This window comes from Gasterosteus aculeatus, chromosome 1 (assembly GCF_964276395.1).
Source record: "Gasterosteus aculeatus chromosome 1, fGasAcu3.hap1.1, whole genome shotgun sequence".
Classification (NCBI taxonomy): Eukaryota; Metazoa; Chordata; class Actinopteri; order Perciformes; family Gasterosteidae; genus Gasterosteus; species Gasterosteus aculeatus.
The window spans coordinates 18,755,973-18,769,986 of NC_135688.1; the positions used below are offsets into that span (position 1 = coordinate 18,755,973).

Here is a 14,014-nt window from a genome sequence, read left to right on the forward strand (position 1 = left end):
TTATTGTCAGCAGCTGCTAGTCCTGCACGCCAAACTAACAGGGAAGCCAGAGGAGCCACACGCTAAAGGCAGTATCCTGACGTACTTTGGTTATTTATAAATCTGGGCCTTGTTCTCTTGCCAGCCTCATGTCCTCCGCTCGTCTGTTTGGTTTTGACTTTTGCTCATTCTTCACAAGTACACAAGTACGGGACAACATTCAAGTACACTTGAACTTTCTATTTTAGCTGACAGTGTTTGCGTTTGCCATGGGCTCATCAGAAAGCATTCACTGCAGGCGTTTCCACCCACTTCTCAATACTCGATTTTTACAGTCACTGACACAGACTTCACTCGTAGAGGAATTCAAAGAGGTGTACACCTTCACTTAAAAAGGAGACCGTTGGCGTTTTTGTTACTTGGTAATTGGATCAGTCACTGTAATAATAATGAGTAATCCACTAGCAGTAATCCTGTTAGTTAATTTAGCTTTATTTAATCGGGAACCCTCATTGCGATCTGGTAGCAACCCGTGGCTCGGGAAAGTGAAGCCAATGGGGAAGTGTCCTTCACCTGCATTCCCCCTAATAACCAGCAGTGGGCGAAGAGGGGGTCGAAGTGTGCATTCCTCTACACCTGTTTGCCTGCTGAGGTTCCTTTGGATGTCCTTCTGATTGGACAACACAAACCTCTGTGATGTGTATTAACATTTCTTTCATAACTTTCTTGCTCTTTTCGGGAGTAGGAAACTCACCCTTTTCAGCTGAATTGAGTCATTGAATTCTCTGACTGCTTATGGCTCATGTTTGATGATTTTTGGTATTCTGCTATATGATTTTTCATAATAATGTTAGTTAGTAATAAACACTTCATCACAAACTAGTTTGAAATACTTTTGATTTCTCTCAAGGACATTATCAAAAACGTATAATGCTCAACGTTCAACATTCATAAAACATGAAGCAAGCAGCAAATAATATCCAATGGTATCTGCAAAATAAACAATGTTTCAAGGTATAATTTAGAGATGATATAGACTTCTGTTCCATATAAAAAATGTTTGAACATTGAGATTTAAAAATAATAATAATAATTAATAACAATAATAATAATTTTGCTCTTTTGACAAAAGAGCCCTTTAATGTTAGTAAGGAAAAAAGGGTCCCAGTCGGATTCAGACCAAGCACATTGTGTCTGTTTAGTGATTGAGTGAGGAAGTTCTTAACTCTTCTCATTTCAGGTTGAAATAGGCCACACACAGAATAGCCATATAGAATCTTTTCTGCTGTCTGCCCACTTTAAAGTTCACGAAGGACATGATTGCAAGCTTTCCTGGTGGCCAGTCAGCTTCTATGCCACTTATCCTTTTAACAGGGTCAATCCCAGCCAATACACAGACACGGGGAGAACATGCAGACTTGATAAAGTGTAGGTGATTTTAAGGTTTTCAGTTACTTTTATGTTCTCCCCAATTGAGGCAAACTACACCTACATTTTACTCGTGACGAACCCAGGACCTTTTTGCTGTGAGGCGACAGTGCTAACCATCATACCACCCTGCTGCCCCCTGGATGGTGACGTCATACAAAATTAGAAGATTTTTGTCAGGAAAAACACCAGATATTATTTCACACTAATTGAAGTGGTCACAATTTGTGGATTGTAGATAGTTTAATGAAGAATAACAAGAAAAGGGAAGGAAATAACAAGCTACAAAGTCCAATGAGATGACAACTGCACTGCTTAATTAAAATACATATTTTTTGAAACTTCAAAATAACACTTATTTCCACCATATGGTCACTTTTATTTGGCATCTGTCCTTCAATTCTGCTTGTATTATGCAGCGTGAATGCATTTTAATTAAATTTTACAATCAGCTGGTACGTCATCCTTCCTACCAACAGTGCTGGTCTTCAGGTACTTGAAAGAAACAGATGTTGCATCTTTAAGAACAGAGATCGCACTGAATAAAATGTATTCTTGCTCTGTCAGTCAGATTTAATAGAATATTGTTCTGTTGTAATGGAGGAGCTCGCCTGGCCGATTGTTTGGGAGGCCAGCGTTGGAATGAATGTTCAAGTTAAACATATCAATAACCAGATCAAACTGACACTTGTGATTCCACATTGGTAGCACACGTTCCTGTGAGTTGAGAAATCCACATCCATATGTGTAAAAATAAAAAATAAAAAATTGTACGACACAAAATTAAAGTTGTGGATGTGTAATACCACCAAAAGTCTGAAGAGTACAAAAAAGTGGTGGCCCTTAGAGGGAGAATAAAAAAAGGGCCGACGAGTGTTCCGAGGAATTTAAAGGTTTTCACCCTTTCCACCGTAGTCTCACAATGTAAAGAAGCGTGTGCTGCACTTCTTGCTACTTGGGTCAATGATCATCTCCTTGGTCTTGTCTGTGTTACGGGAGAGCTTATTATTTTGACACCAGTGCCACAAGTTCCCGCACCTCTCTTCGCAGAAAAAAAGGCAACAGGAAACAGTCACATGATGGCGGGGGGGCGCACCCGTGCACTCTGTTCTGGTATCACTCAGAAGGGTAACTTGCCGCTTGCGCAACTAGAAGGCAGGCAGACAGGCTTGACTGTGTGACACCCGTGGCTCGACACAGGAGTTGGTAAGTTCACAGCTGATCTCCGAGGAACGAGGTGGCAGACTTCTTTGGCTAGGTGAAACCAGTGGCTGGACGGCAAGAGTGTAGCAGAGAGAAGACAGGAGCTGGGTTTGTTTAAGGGACAGACTGACAGCTGGGACGAGGAAAGCTGGAGTATTGATGACGGGAGATGAGACAAGGCTGTGCCCCACCAGTGATCATTCCAATGGCCGTAGTATTATCAGCAAACTTGATGATACTAGTGTTTTCCTGGGAGGCCACACAGACGTATTCGAAGAGGGTGTACAGCAGGGGACTCAGTACAGAGCCCTGGAACCATATGCATATGAGAGGTGGCATAGAAGGTATTCGGCTCATCTGCAAGTGTGGGTTGGCCGGTTGTAATGCCCCTCCACTGTTGGTATCCTGTGATGTGTTTCAGGCGTGCAACATGCTCTGTGAATGTCACGTTGTGGTTTTATTTCCTGCCTTATTTTGTAGTTTTCTGCTTCGTGTCTCCCTGGGTAACTTCACTTTCTGCCTGGTCCTGTCATCCCCTGTGATTGTCTGATTGTTTCCACCTGTGTCCAATCACCTGCACCTCCCTAGTGTATTTAAGCAGTGTGTGTCTCTTGTCACTTGTCGTGTCATTGTCTATCGTCCAGGATGTTCCTCGCTCCTGCCTGCCTTTTTGCCCCCTGTTCCTGTGTGTGTTTTTGCCCGTTGGCCTTTTGCTTTTTTGAATTTTGACTATTAAAGTCTTTATTGCTTTAAACTCTGCATTTGAGTCCTGCCTTCCCCGCGTCCCCTGACAGTGAATCTGCAGTGGATTAGAATCCCTCCAGCTTCAGTCTGTATTCTCTCTTAGCTCTTCTGATGGATCACCTCAGGTCATATCTGGTCTTCTTGTAATCACATGTGTCAGTGTTATGTCTACAGAGGCCAAAAAAGATCTGTTTCATCATTGTCAGGTAACTTCATGATGGAATCAGAACTTGCAAGTTATTGATTGAACTGCCATCATTTCCTCCACAACAAAAAAAGTTACTTTTTGAGACTGTTCATTTTAACAAACACGTTTGCCTTTCAGTATCTTAACCCCCAAAACGGCGGATCAGAAAATAATAAAATCATGTCCGTTCAAACAAACAATCAAGTTTGTTTATCCAACTACGGACTACACATTGAAGTGTCATGTGGTTAGATTTTCATTTATTTATAAAAGGAAAAGAGAACTACAGACCTTTTTTCTGTCATTGAGGCAATCCATCTGGGAGCAAGCCAGCAGGAGCTTTTTAATAAGGAAGGCAAGAAAACGGTGTTTAGATTCAGATGGCATCTGTGTGAGATGATTTCTCAGAGGGCGACTGAGGAGATGTCTAAGTCAAATGTATTGCTTGTTAGCCAAATTAGAAATTTGCTGAAGTGCGGGTACTTTAGTTTTACTGGGCTGTCCTCATGGCAGATTACTTGAACTGTAATTAGACAAGTGGAGACGAACAAAGGAAAACAAAATGATATTACTGAGAATCACTTTTCTTGCTATGACAGGGTTCGTATTCGACATTGATATATTATGGTAAAATTGATTAAACGATTGTGGCTTGGTCTGTTAGAGCAAACTATGATGAATTTCATATTAAATTCATCATATTTTGCTCTATCGTAAGATAGGCATCCACTACTGGGTCTGATGTTTCAGTTAGAACTGGCGATCAGAATTCATAAGCCTGACCTCCTGACCTTTTTATTGTTGCCCACATCTGTAGTTTTGTTTAGTTCGTCAAGAGTGGGGGTGCAGGCGAGTCCAACGCTGCTCCAGTTTTGGGTTTTTCTACCTGATTTTTCTACCAAATTCACAATTTAACCTACATTTTAGTTTAATGTAATTACCGTACCATGGCCACCATACATGGACATTGTCATCTCTTTTATTTATTTATACTGCAACGCCTCGCTTTGGTTGCTGTTTACCTGTTGCACCTGCTCTCACCTGCTACCGTCTACTCCCTGGACAACTAGCTGGCTAGCTTTCAGTCTCTCGCTAGCAGGGCGACTACCGACGAGCCAGCAAGCTCCTTGCTGAATACTCTAACTCGCTCTTGCTACTGCTATCCAGGGGGGTTGCCTGGTTAGCCTCTCAGCTGTCCTTGTGCAGTCTGACTGCTGCTTTTCCAGCTAGCTGTTGGCTAACCGCCCTCTGGTCAGCATCTAGCTAACGTTGTCAGCTGACTGAACAGCTTCCATTGATCACCTGTCTGCTGTGGATCATCCTGACGTGCCCGTTTACAATTCCTGTCAACAAATCTGTCGCCAGCGGCAGGCTTACATCCTCCCGGCTGGTATGGTTTTGCAATACTCCACCTCGCAACACCTCAAAGTCAACAACTTCTCTGCTCCTCCCTTCATCTCAGCCATCAAAACACTAGAGTAGAGAGGCTGCGCTGGGAACCACAAGGTTGGTGGTTCAAAACCCCAGCTGTTCCATGTCCCATGTCCCAGCTGCTTACTATTATTAGAATTGTACGATCCTGCTATCGGTTCTTTTGTTGGGAGAATAACAGGAGTCAATCAGGGCCACTGATAGAGCAGGTTGTTATTTTATGGCCAGCTAATTATGGCCTCAATCTTCACATATCATTATTGTTGGAATGCATTTAGCAAAAGTATTGTTCTTCGAATCTTTATTCCGCCTTCTTCTATTTCTTCCGTCGCACCTTTCAACTCCTTCACACTTTCAGCTATTAAAACCGTTCCAATATTAAAATATTCATCTCCTTTCCGGCTTTCCAGCTATGACTTTTCAGCTTTCTACCTCTTAAGCTTGAATTTATATAAATCAGTAATCATGAATATTTCTTCTAATGGTTTTCCAATGGAGATCGTGTTCAAATCCTCTTAAAAGTCTCAACTATTTTATGAAAAAAACTACTTGTTGATATCTATTCTACTTTTTTCATAATCACTGTTGATGTTTCACTAGTTCTTCGCTCCGTTGCGTTTCTTAGAGTGAGACCTGGAGATGCTAGAGTGTGGGGCAGCGTCAGAATCTGGTTAAAAAAATATGGAACTTCGGTCCTCAGAGCCAAAGTATATACTTTTGAGGCTTCATTTTTAGCTTAACATGATGGCATGGTTGTGCTGCTTGTAGTCATGTGGCTATGGAATCCCAGAGTTCTTTAGTTTTGGCCTACGGAGACCAACAGTCACACAACCTCTGCTAAAAGCCACATAGGCTCCAATACAAATCTGCCAACATATCTCTCAAAAAATCCAGAAGGTACACGTTTTGTAAACTGCGACAGGAGCCGTATTTATTACCGGACAGACATAAAAAAAAAACCTCCCTGCGTAACAACGTTGTATTTTTTATATAGCTGTTATAGTTTTGCGCTGGTGGACACTTTCACAGTTTGAGGTGTGGATTCTCGCTGTCCTGTCTCTGCCCTTTGCAGCAGCTCGTTAATGAGCCCAGGTGCGCCATTGCCGTGGTTACTCGCACACACGCTGCAGTATCTCTGTCTGTGACTCACAGCTGCTCCTATTACCTCATTAGTGGAGTCACATGAAGCAGCTATGCTTTCTGTTAACAGACCATGATGATAAAGACACTCGCCCCCCCCTCCACCCTGACCTCTTCTCACTGTTAATCACTCACTCAGTCAGTCTGTCTGTCTAATTCTTCTCCCCTCTCCCTCTCTATCTCTTCCTCACCACCCTTATTTTTTAGATAGCTGTTTTGCGCTAGAGGGCACTTGTTTGAGGTGTGGATTCTGTGTAACTCGCTGTCCTGTCTGTCCTTTTGAGCAGGTGCTCCGTTACCGTGGATACCAGCACACACGCTGCAGTTTGTCAGTTGGTCAGTTTGTGTCACACAGCTGATCCATAATAGTTGATTAGTGGAGTCACAGAACACAGATATGCTTTCCCTCTCTCTTTCTTCCTCCTTCTCTTTCTTTCTCCTCCACTCTTTCCATTTCCCCCCTCTCCCTTCCTCACTATTCCACCCTTCCTCCTACTCTTTTCCCCTCTTTCTTTCTCTCCTTTCTCCCTTCCTCCTCTTTTTCCATTCCTCCCCTCTTTCTTTCCCCCCTCTCCCTTCCTCCCCCTCTTTCCATTCCTCCCTCTCTTCCCCCTCCCTTCCTCAGCCTCTTTCTTTCTCCCCCTTTCTCTTCCTTCCTCCTCCCCTCTTTCTTCCTCATCTTTCTTTCTTCTCTTCTCCTTCCATTCTTCCCTCTCCTTTTCTCACCATTCCACCCTTCCTCACCCTCTTTCCATTCCTCCCTCTTCCTCTCTTTCGTTCTCCTCCTCTTTTCTCTTCCTCCTCTGCTTTCTTTCTCTCCCTCTTTCCCCCCTCTCCCTTCCTTACCCTCTTTTTATCCTCTTTTCATCCCTGCCCTCTTTCTTCCTTCCTCCTCCTCTCTTTTGTTCTCCTATTTCCATTCTTCCCCTCTTTCTTCCTCCTCATTATTTCTTCTTCTCTCCTGCCATCCCCCCCTCTCCTTTTTTTTAACCATTCCACCCTTCCTCACCCTCTCTTTCTCCGTTCCTCCCTCTCCCTTCCTCACTTTCTCTCCCTTTCTCTCTCTTCCTTCATCCCTCTCTTTCACCTTTGCTCTCTCTAGTGTGCTCTCTCCTTCTACCTTCCCCAATGCCTTTTAAAAGTAACATTAAACAGTAACATTTTAAAATATAACCCCCATGGAGGGAATTTTACTATAGTGTTTGTGATGAGGTCTATCGAATAATAGTTTGAAGGACTAACATTCTGCCCCCCCACACCCAACAACTACTAATATCACTAGTACAACTAGTAGTGCTACTTCAACTAATACTGCTACTACCATTACTAATACTACTACTAGTATTTCAACTGGTATTAATACTAAATGACTCTTACTAATACTAATAGTAGTTGTACTAAAAATACTATTTCTACCAGTAGCAGTGACTCGGCAACTGATATTACTACTCTTACTACTATAAGAAAACATACTACCAGTATTTATACTGCTATTAATACCACAACTACTACTCATTTTACTACAAATACTACAATGACTAACAGTTTAGTACTACAAATGATACAACTAGTAGTACTACTAACACTATTTTTCTACTGCTATTGATACTAAAACTACTACTTATTCTAATAATATATTATTACTGCAAAAATTACAATTGCTACTAATATTACTTTAGTAGTATTATTATATAGTAGTATTATATTTTTTAAGACTCAACTCAGCTTTTGTCATTTCTGAATTTTCAGCAATATTTAAATTTATAAATTAATTTTTTTCTTGTATTTTTTATTCCAATATTTTTTTAGTCCATTTCAGATTCTTCCATTTCTGTATTTCCACCAATTTCTTGTAATTTATTTAAGCTTTTCTCAACTGTGTATTTTCAGCAAATCTATTGAATCTATTGAATTTCAGCTTTTCTGATGTCTGTACTTTCATCAATTTTTGATATTCTTTCTTCTATAGTTGTTTCATTTCTTTAGTTTCAGCAAATCTGTGGAAATTCCTTTCCGCTTCTCCCATTTCTGTATTTTCAGCAATTTCAAATTAATTTCAGCTTTTCTAATATCTGTATTTTCAGCAAATGTATAAAAATTCCCTTCAACTTTCTTCAGCAGGAAATGCATTTTCTAGTTACAAATATTAATTGTTTTGGGAGAAAAATAAAAACCTGGGAAATACATAGCACTAAAGTGAATAACATGATAATGAACCATCCGTCCTCTTGAACGCCCCTGAAAAGATAGATAGATGCTTTTTTTTTTATAGATGCTTTACTTTACTCCAGTGGGTAATTTCCTTGTTTGGTTTTTCATTCCATGAAATCAGCTGCTGGAGTGGTTTTGTGAAGTTTGGTGCGGACCCTACATTCCAAACCGCACACTCTGCTCTACATCTGCCAAACTGCTTGTTCCTCCCTCACTGAGAGTAAAACACTTGACAAGATCACAACTCTTTGCTGTCCTGGTTCCTAAATGGTGGAATGAGCTCTCTGATGACACCAGGACCGCAGACCTCAAAAAAACTGATCAAACAGTGTGTCTGTCTGTTGGAGGTATTTAGGGTGGGAGGCTCAACAATAACATTGTTTCATCATGTTTACAATCCAACGCATACGTATGTTTAATCTATGCATTTGTTGTAACATGTGTCCATGTAGGTCAGAGATTATCCACTGAGTGTGTGCGTGTGTTATTTAGAGAAACATTAGAGAGATTTGGTCTACCCATCTTTTTCATATATCCCATTACCAGCTGGTGGAATCCAAAGTATGTGTGTGTGTGTGTGTGTGTGTATGTGTGTGCGTTTGAGACAGGGAGAATCTTTAAGACTCAACATGCGTTCTTGTCTAGACTTGTGTTCTCGTGGACTCGTGAAATGTCATCAGTCGCAGCCCGAGTACTGTGAGGTGTAGTTAACGGGACCGCCAGAGCTCTCCAGCAGCGGGCGGTCGGCCTCATCTCGGCCCGCAGAGAGCAGCCTGTTTTAGGGAAGTCTTCTGTGAAATGCTCTGCTGGTTTTCACGTCTCAGCGACTGTTATACATGAGCCAGAACTATACTATAACTATAAGAGTGAGTGTTCATATCTTCTAGTCTGTTGTCAGAGACTGTTTTTTGTTCACCGCTAATGTTAAGTATGTTGGAGGGCAAGTTTAGATTCATGACTACACGTTTTTATTAAACTTTACCATATTGTCAGTGTGCAGGCTTGTAATGTTCTGAACATTCTCTCTCACTTGTTTTATAGTGTGTGTGCATACCAGGCTCTCAATATTCCGCACACCCATGGCTTTTATCACAGAGTCACAACTCATCCATCACGGCTAATCACTTGTCCTCCATTGTCATGTTTCTGCTCACACTCTCTCATGTGAGGCGGTATCGGTGTCACACTGAGAGATGCGCAGCACGTTTCCACTTAACACATAGCGACGCAATATCCAGCATTCAGCCCACGCACAATGCCCCCCCCGACTGAACTAATTCTAATTCATGGCCAGGCTGGTGACAGCAGCCAACCCATCACCCTCATGCTACCCTAAAACGCTTTCTTTCCTTGCCCTCTTTGTTTGTTATGTTTACTATTCCTGTGTGGCCCCAATGAAGGTGGTCCGAGTCGTCCTTTCACTGCGATTCAAAAAAATGGCACCCCCCCGAAGTAGTAATCCTAGGAGAAACACTGTTAATACAGTAATATTTGTGTTGTATATAGTAAACTATGCAAACTACGTATGAGTAAACTTTTGTTTTTCAGAAAGTTTTTCACAAGTTATAGTTATCATCTCTCTCCGTCCACACATCAAGCATCAATCTACACTCATAAAACAACAACTAGCAATTGTTGATCTGATAAAGGTTTTCTAATTGATCTGACTCAAAAACAAAGCTTTGCCATAAACAACTAACAAAAAACGTGTCAGGCCAAACAAACCTGACGTTGCCCTAAAAAGTATTTTCAGTTCACAAGCATTTATGAGTTGAGCCCCATTTTTTTTATTTTACGAAAACTTTTTACGACTGCGCGCATGCGCCTTGGTGTCTTGTACGTGATTTCTGAGTTGGAGTCGGCACTAAAAGCGGGCGTGGTGGTCGGACATCTTGTGTGAAGGCAAATTTAACTGAGCCGAAGAGATTCTCAAACTACTTGTCAACCTGAAGTTTCCCCTAATCAGGTAAGTGTTATTTTTACTAGACAGCCAATGTTCTCTGTACAGTTCTATGTCAAAAGAGCTACCAACGTTAGCTTTGTTACCGCGACATGCAGTTTCTGCAATATGCATTTAAGTCACCGTTGCATCTTAAAAAGAGATTCATAGAACTTGTGGCAATGTCAGTTCAAAACAGGGACATACATTCAGTGTTTTAACTATTCAAGTTCATTTTTAATATTCCGCTATAAGTTAAGGGAATGTACACGCTCGCACGCAGTCATCTTTGCCTGTAAAGTGAAAATGCGTGGAATTCTAAATTCCAGTTCACAAAAAATCTCCTCAGCACCTCAAAATCTGTCCTTCATTGTAAATACCAGTAGATCAGGGTAACTGCCATGGTAAGTTTAGTTTTCCTGCAGTATAATACTTTCAGAAGATATGTGGAAGTGTCCGTTGCCAGTTCACAAGAGGAGCTGACATATTAGTAGAATGTCAGTGTGTCTTTTAACTGCGCTAGTTCATTGTGGTTTGAGCCCATGGAAAACGTGCTCTTGTGCAGCCACTTAGTATGTTGAGGTAGTGTTGTAATGTGAAACAAATCTGTTTGAAGTCTGTGTACATAACGCCAAACTGACCTTATTAATATATGCCACTGAAAGCCTCACAAGAATGTCCTAATTAGGGGGACGAGATAATTTAAGTTGACAGAAGTTTTTTTTTGTGTATCTACAATATCTATCAATCTTTAAAACGCAAAACATAATCAACAATGTATTGATGGTTAATGAGAGAAAAATTGATTTTCAGATGGATGACGAGATGTGATGGTTAGACAGATGGATAGATGGAAGCTGACAGGCCGTATGGGTGTGTCTTTTCTGTTGGAAACCCTCGCGCAGCCTCCCGTACACACTGCACAGCCCCCTCCCTTCCACCACCAGTCATGCAGCCAAGTGCACCTACAAGCTGCCTCCAATCAGCGAGGAAAACCCGCTGAAATCTCTCCTGCACGAAGTCAAACCTGAACCGTCTGCCACTGAAAGACGGGATCGTGGACGTAGCGGGCGGAACACCCTACAAAGTAGGACCGCTGTCGGACAGAGTGACGCGGCCGAGCCTCGGTGCGGATTACTGCGTCCTCCCAACGGGTGGCGATTCTTCTCTTTTTCTCTCCAAAAACCGGCGAGTTTCGGTATGCACAAGCGTGCACGCTCTCACGGGGAGTTGTAAGTAGAGCTTCAGTCGTTGCCACGCCATCGTTATTGGCCACGCCACGCCATGCAATTATTTTACCATCCTAAATAATCATTTCCAGGACTCCTCGGTGGATTATTATCAGAGTTGTTTGTCAGTCTTGCGAGTTATAATTGCTGACGGAGGACGGAGCTAGACACCGCCCTGACCCGCTTCGAGTCTGCCGGACCCGGATTGCATATTCTTTCTAGGTTTCGGACAGGTGCCAGACCCCCCGCGCGCTGACGGGGGGAAGCCGCGCGCATTACGGGAATATCTTTTTTTTTTGGACGGGGTTATAGGGGAATCGAAATAGTTTTATTTGGCCCAATCTGGACGGATAGCTGCACATTCTGGAGGACCCCCCCCCCCCCCGTTCAAATTCCGCAGACTGATGCTCGGATATTTGAAACGTAATTTGCACTCAAGGACACCCTGCGCATCGGTGGGTGTAGTTTCTTATTTGGGGTTTAGAGCGATCACGCGCGATATATATTAACGTTAATGTGTGTTTTTAAATGGGAATTGAGATGCGCATCCTCCACCCGCCCCCATCGTTTGTGGATGTGCACTTGAACGCTTGTCGTGGGTCTGCACAGTGAGGACCACCGGCACCTGGATGGCCGGTTCGCCCTCTTTTCCTCTCTCTGCTGCCCGAATGCGCGCACGTCTATGCCGGTAATTCCGCCTCTCCTGCTGCCACCCAGTCCCAACACACACAAACACACGCACGCACACGCAAACACAGTCCCGTCTATTGAGCTCCCAGCAAAACTACCAATAGAGCTTCCTTCTGCTCGTATGTGCACGGGAAAGGAGTCGCGCGGTAGAGGAGCGCAGGAGTTGGGATAAGCAGCCGAACCTGATCACCTTTTTTCTTTTCTTTTTAACGCCTGTCAAGGGGCTTCTCGTTGTGATTTAAAACTCATCTGCTAGCGGACGGAGAGGAGGAAGAGGAAGATAAAGGGATTCTGGTGAAAAAGACGCAAACTGAGAGGAGAGAAGGTGGAGAGATCGATGAAGGTAAGGCTCATTGAACGCAGGGTGTGTGAGATGGCGACCGAGCTCTGCTATGCAGTTGCTTTTTTCCTCTTTGCCAAAGGGATGCCACGCTCGCTGCAGTGCCAACAGGAGTTTTATTCTTAGTGTCCAGGAAATGAATCATCTCTGTAATCTGATTAGTGCTCGGACTTAATCCCGCTCCCTCTCTGACTGCTCTTCTGTTTTTTTCTGTTTGTGCCAGTGCGCTGGCACTGTTGGTGGACTCTTCCATCCTCTCAGGCGGGTGATTTATTTAAAGCTTTCCAAAAACACGTAGCGCACAGCCCCTCGCATGCGGTGTTCCTCTCTGCTGCTTCAGACAGTGGAAGACTTCGTTGTTATTTTTCATTTTACTTCTGTACTGCGATGCTTTTTTTTCTTGGCTTTGCTGACAGCCCCCGCTGTTCCTCTATGGGAATGTGTGCGTGCGCGCATCAGGCCAATGCGCGCGCATCTACGGGGGCGTCCGTTCACGCGCTTTGGTTGAAGCGCAGTAATATAACCCATTCCAGAGGGATCTCTCTCTCTCTCTCTCTCTCTCTCTCTGTTTCTAAAGCTGCCTCATCATGCCGCTCCAGTTGACTGGCGTTACAGCCACATCTATTATGCAGGAGGCTTGGAGATGAGAACACCAGAGAGGAGAGGGTGGGGGGGACCATCCCCTATCTCCCAACAGAGGATGCCTAAAAATAAAAGAGAAAGGCAGAGGAGATGATGTGGGAGAAGAGGGGTAGTTGGTAAATACAAGTATTTGGACAAGCTGCTTGTGGATTGTGAATAGATTCAAACAAGTTGACCATCATTCAGGACCATGGGAAGCTACTTAAAGACAGCCTAGAGTCCAAAGAGCAGTCTAACAATGTAAAGCGTGCCGGTAACGAGGTTAGCCAATGTTTCTGATGGGATGGAGTGAATGGATGTGGTTTGAGATCTCTAGCAATGTTGTTGAACCACAGTGAGCTCTGGGTGGTTTCAGAACCATGGAGAGCACTTACAGTTGAAAAGTGGACTGGTCTACAGGCCTGGGGCAGCTCCTTAGACGTCTTCGGGTTCCCAGGCACATTGTAATAGAAAGTGGCTTCACTGCGTGTTGAGGTACATTTACGCTCGACGGATGTAAACACAGCAGAAAATCTCAGTTCCATTGGTCCGTGTTTGAGCTTCCCTATATAATGAGATGAAATGAGCTAGAAGGTTGTGTTCTGCAGGTCCAACTCTCAACATGTCGTCAACAACCTGGCCTGCTGAAGTGTTCTTGAGCCAGACATCAGAATTACTTCCACTTTCACCCGTTACTGTTAGTCCGCTGACCCCGACCTCTGACCTTGAGAAGAGAATACCGATAGTACATTCCATTAAATATGTAACTCTTGTTAATGTAGTTTCAGTCCACGGATATAACCATATCCATATGATCTATAATTGATTTTTAAAATCACAATTTGATTGCAAAGATCTTTTGGAACCCCACA

General features: G+C 43.1%; 1 protein-coding gene across 2 annotated transcripts in view; it reads left to right on the forward strand.

The window, feature by feature from the left end:
- The first annotated feature begins 11,207 nt into the window (after nucleotides 1-11,207).
- The window catches only part of LOC120833097 (leucine-rich repeat and fibronectin type III domain-containing protein 1-like protein), a 278,724-nt gene continuing 275,917 nt past the window's right edge, over nucleotides 11,208-14,014 (forward strand). The window contains exons 1-2 of one of the 2 annotated variants that reach the window (XM_040200055.2): nucleotides 11,208-11,494; nucleotides 12,403-12,524. The gene's annotated coding sequence lies outside the window, so the exon portion shown is untranslated. Of the gene's footprint in view, nucleotides 11,495-12,286; nucleotides 12,525-14,014 lie in introns of those variants that run through there. The other variant, XM_040200217.2, reaches the window with a different exon arrangement.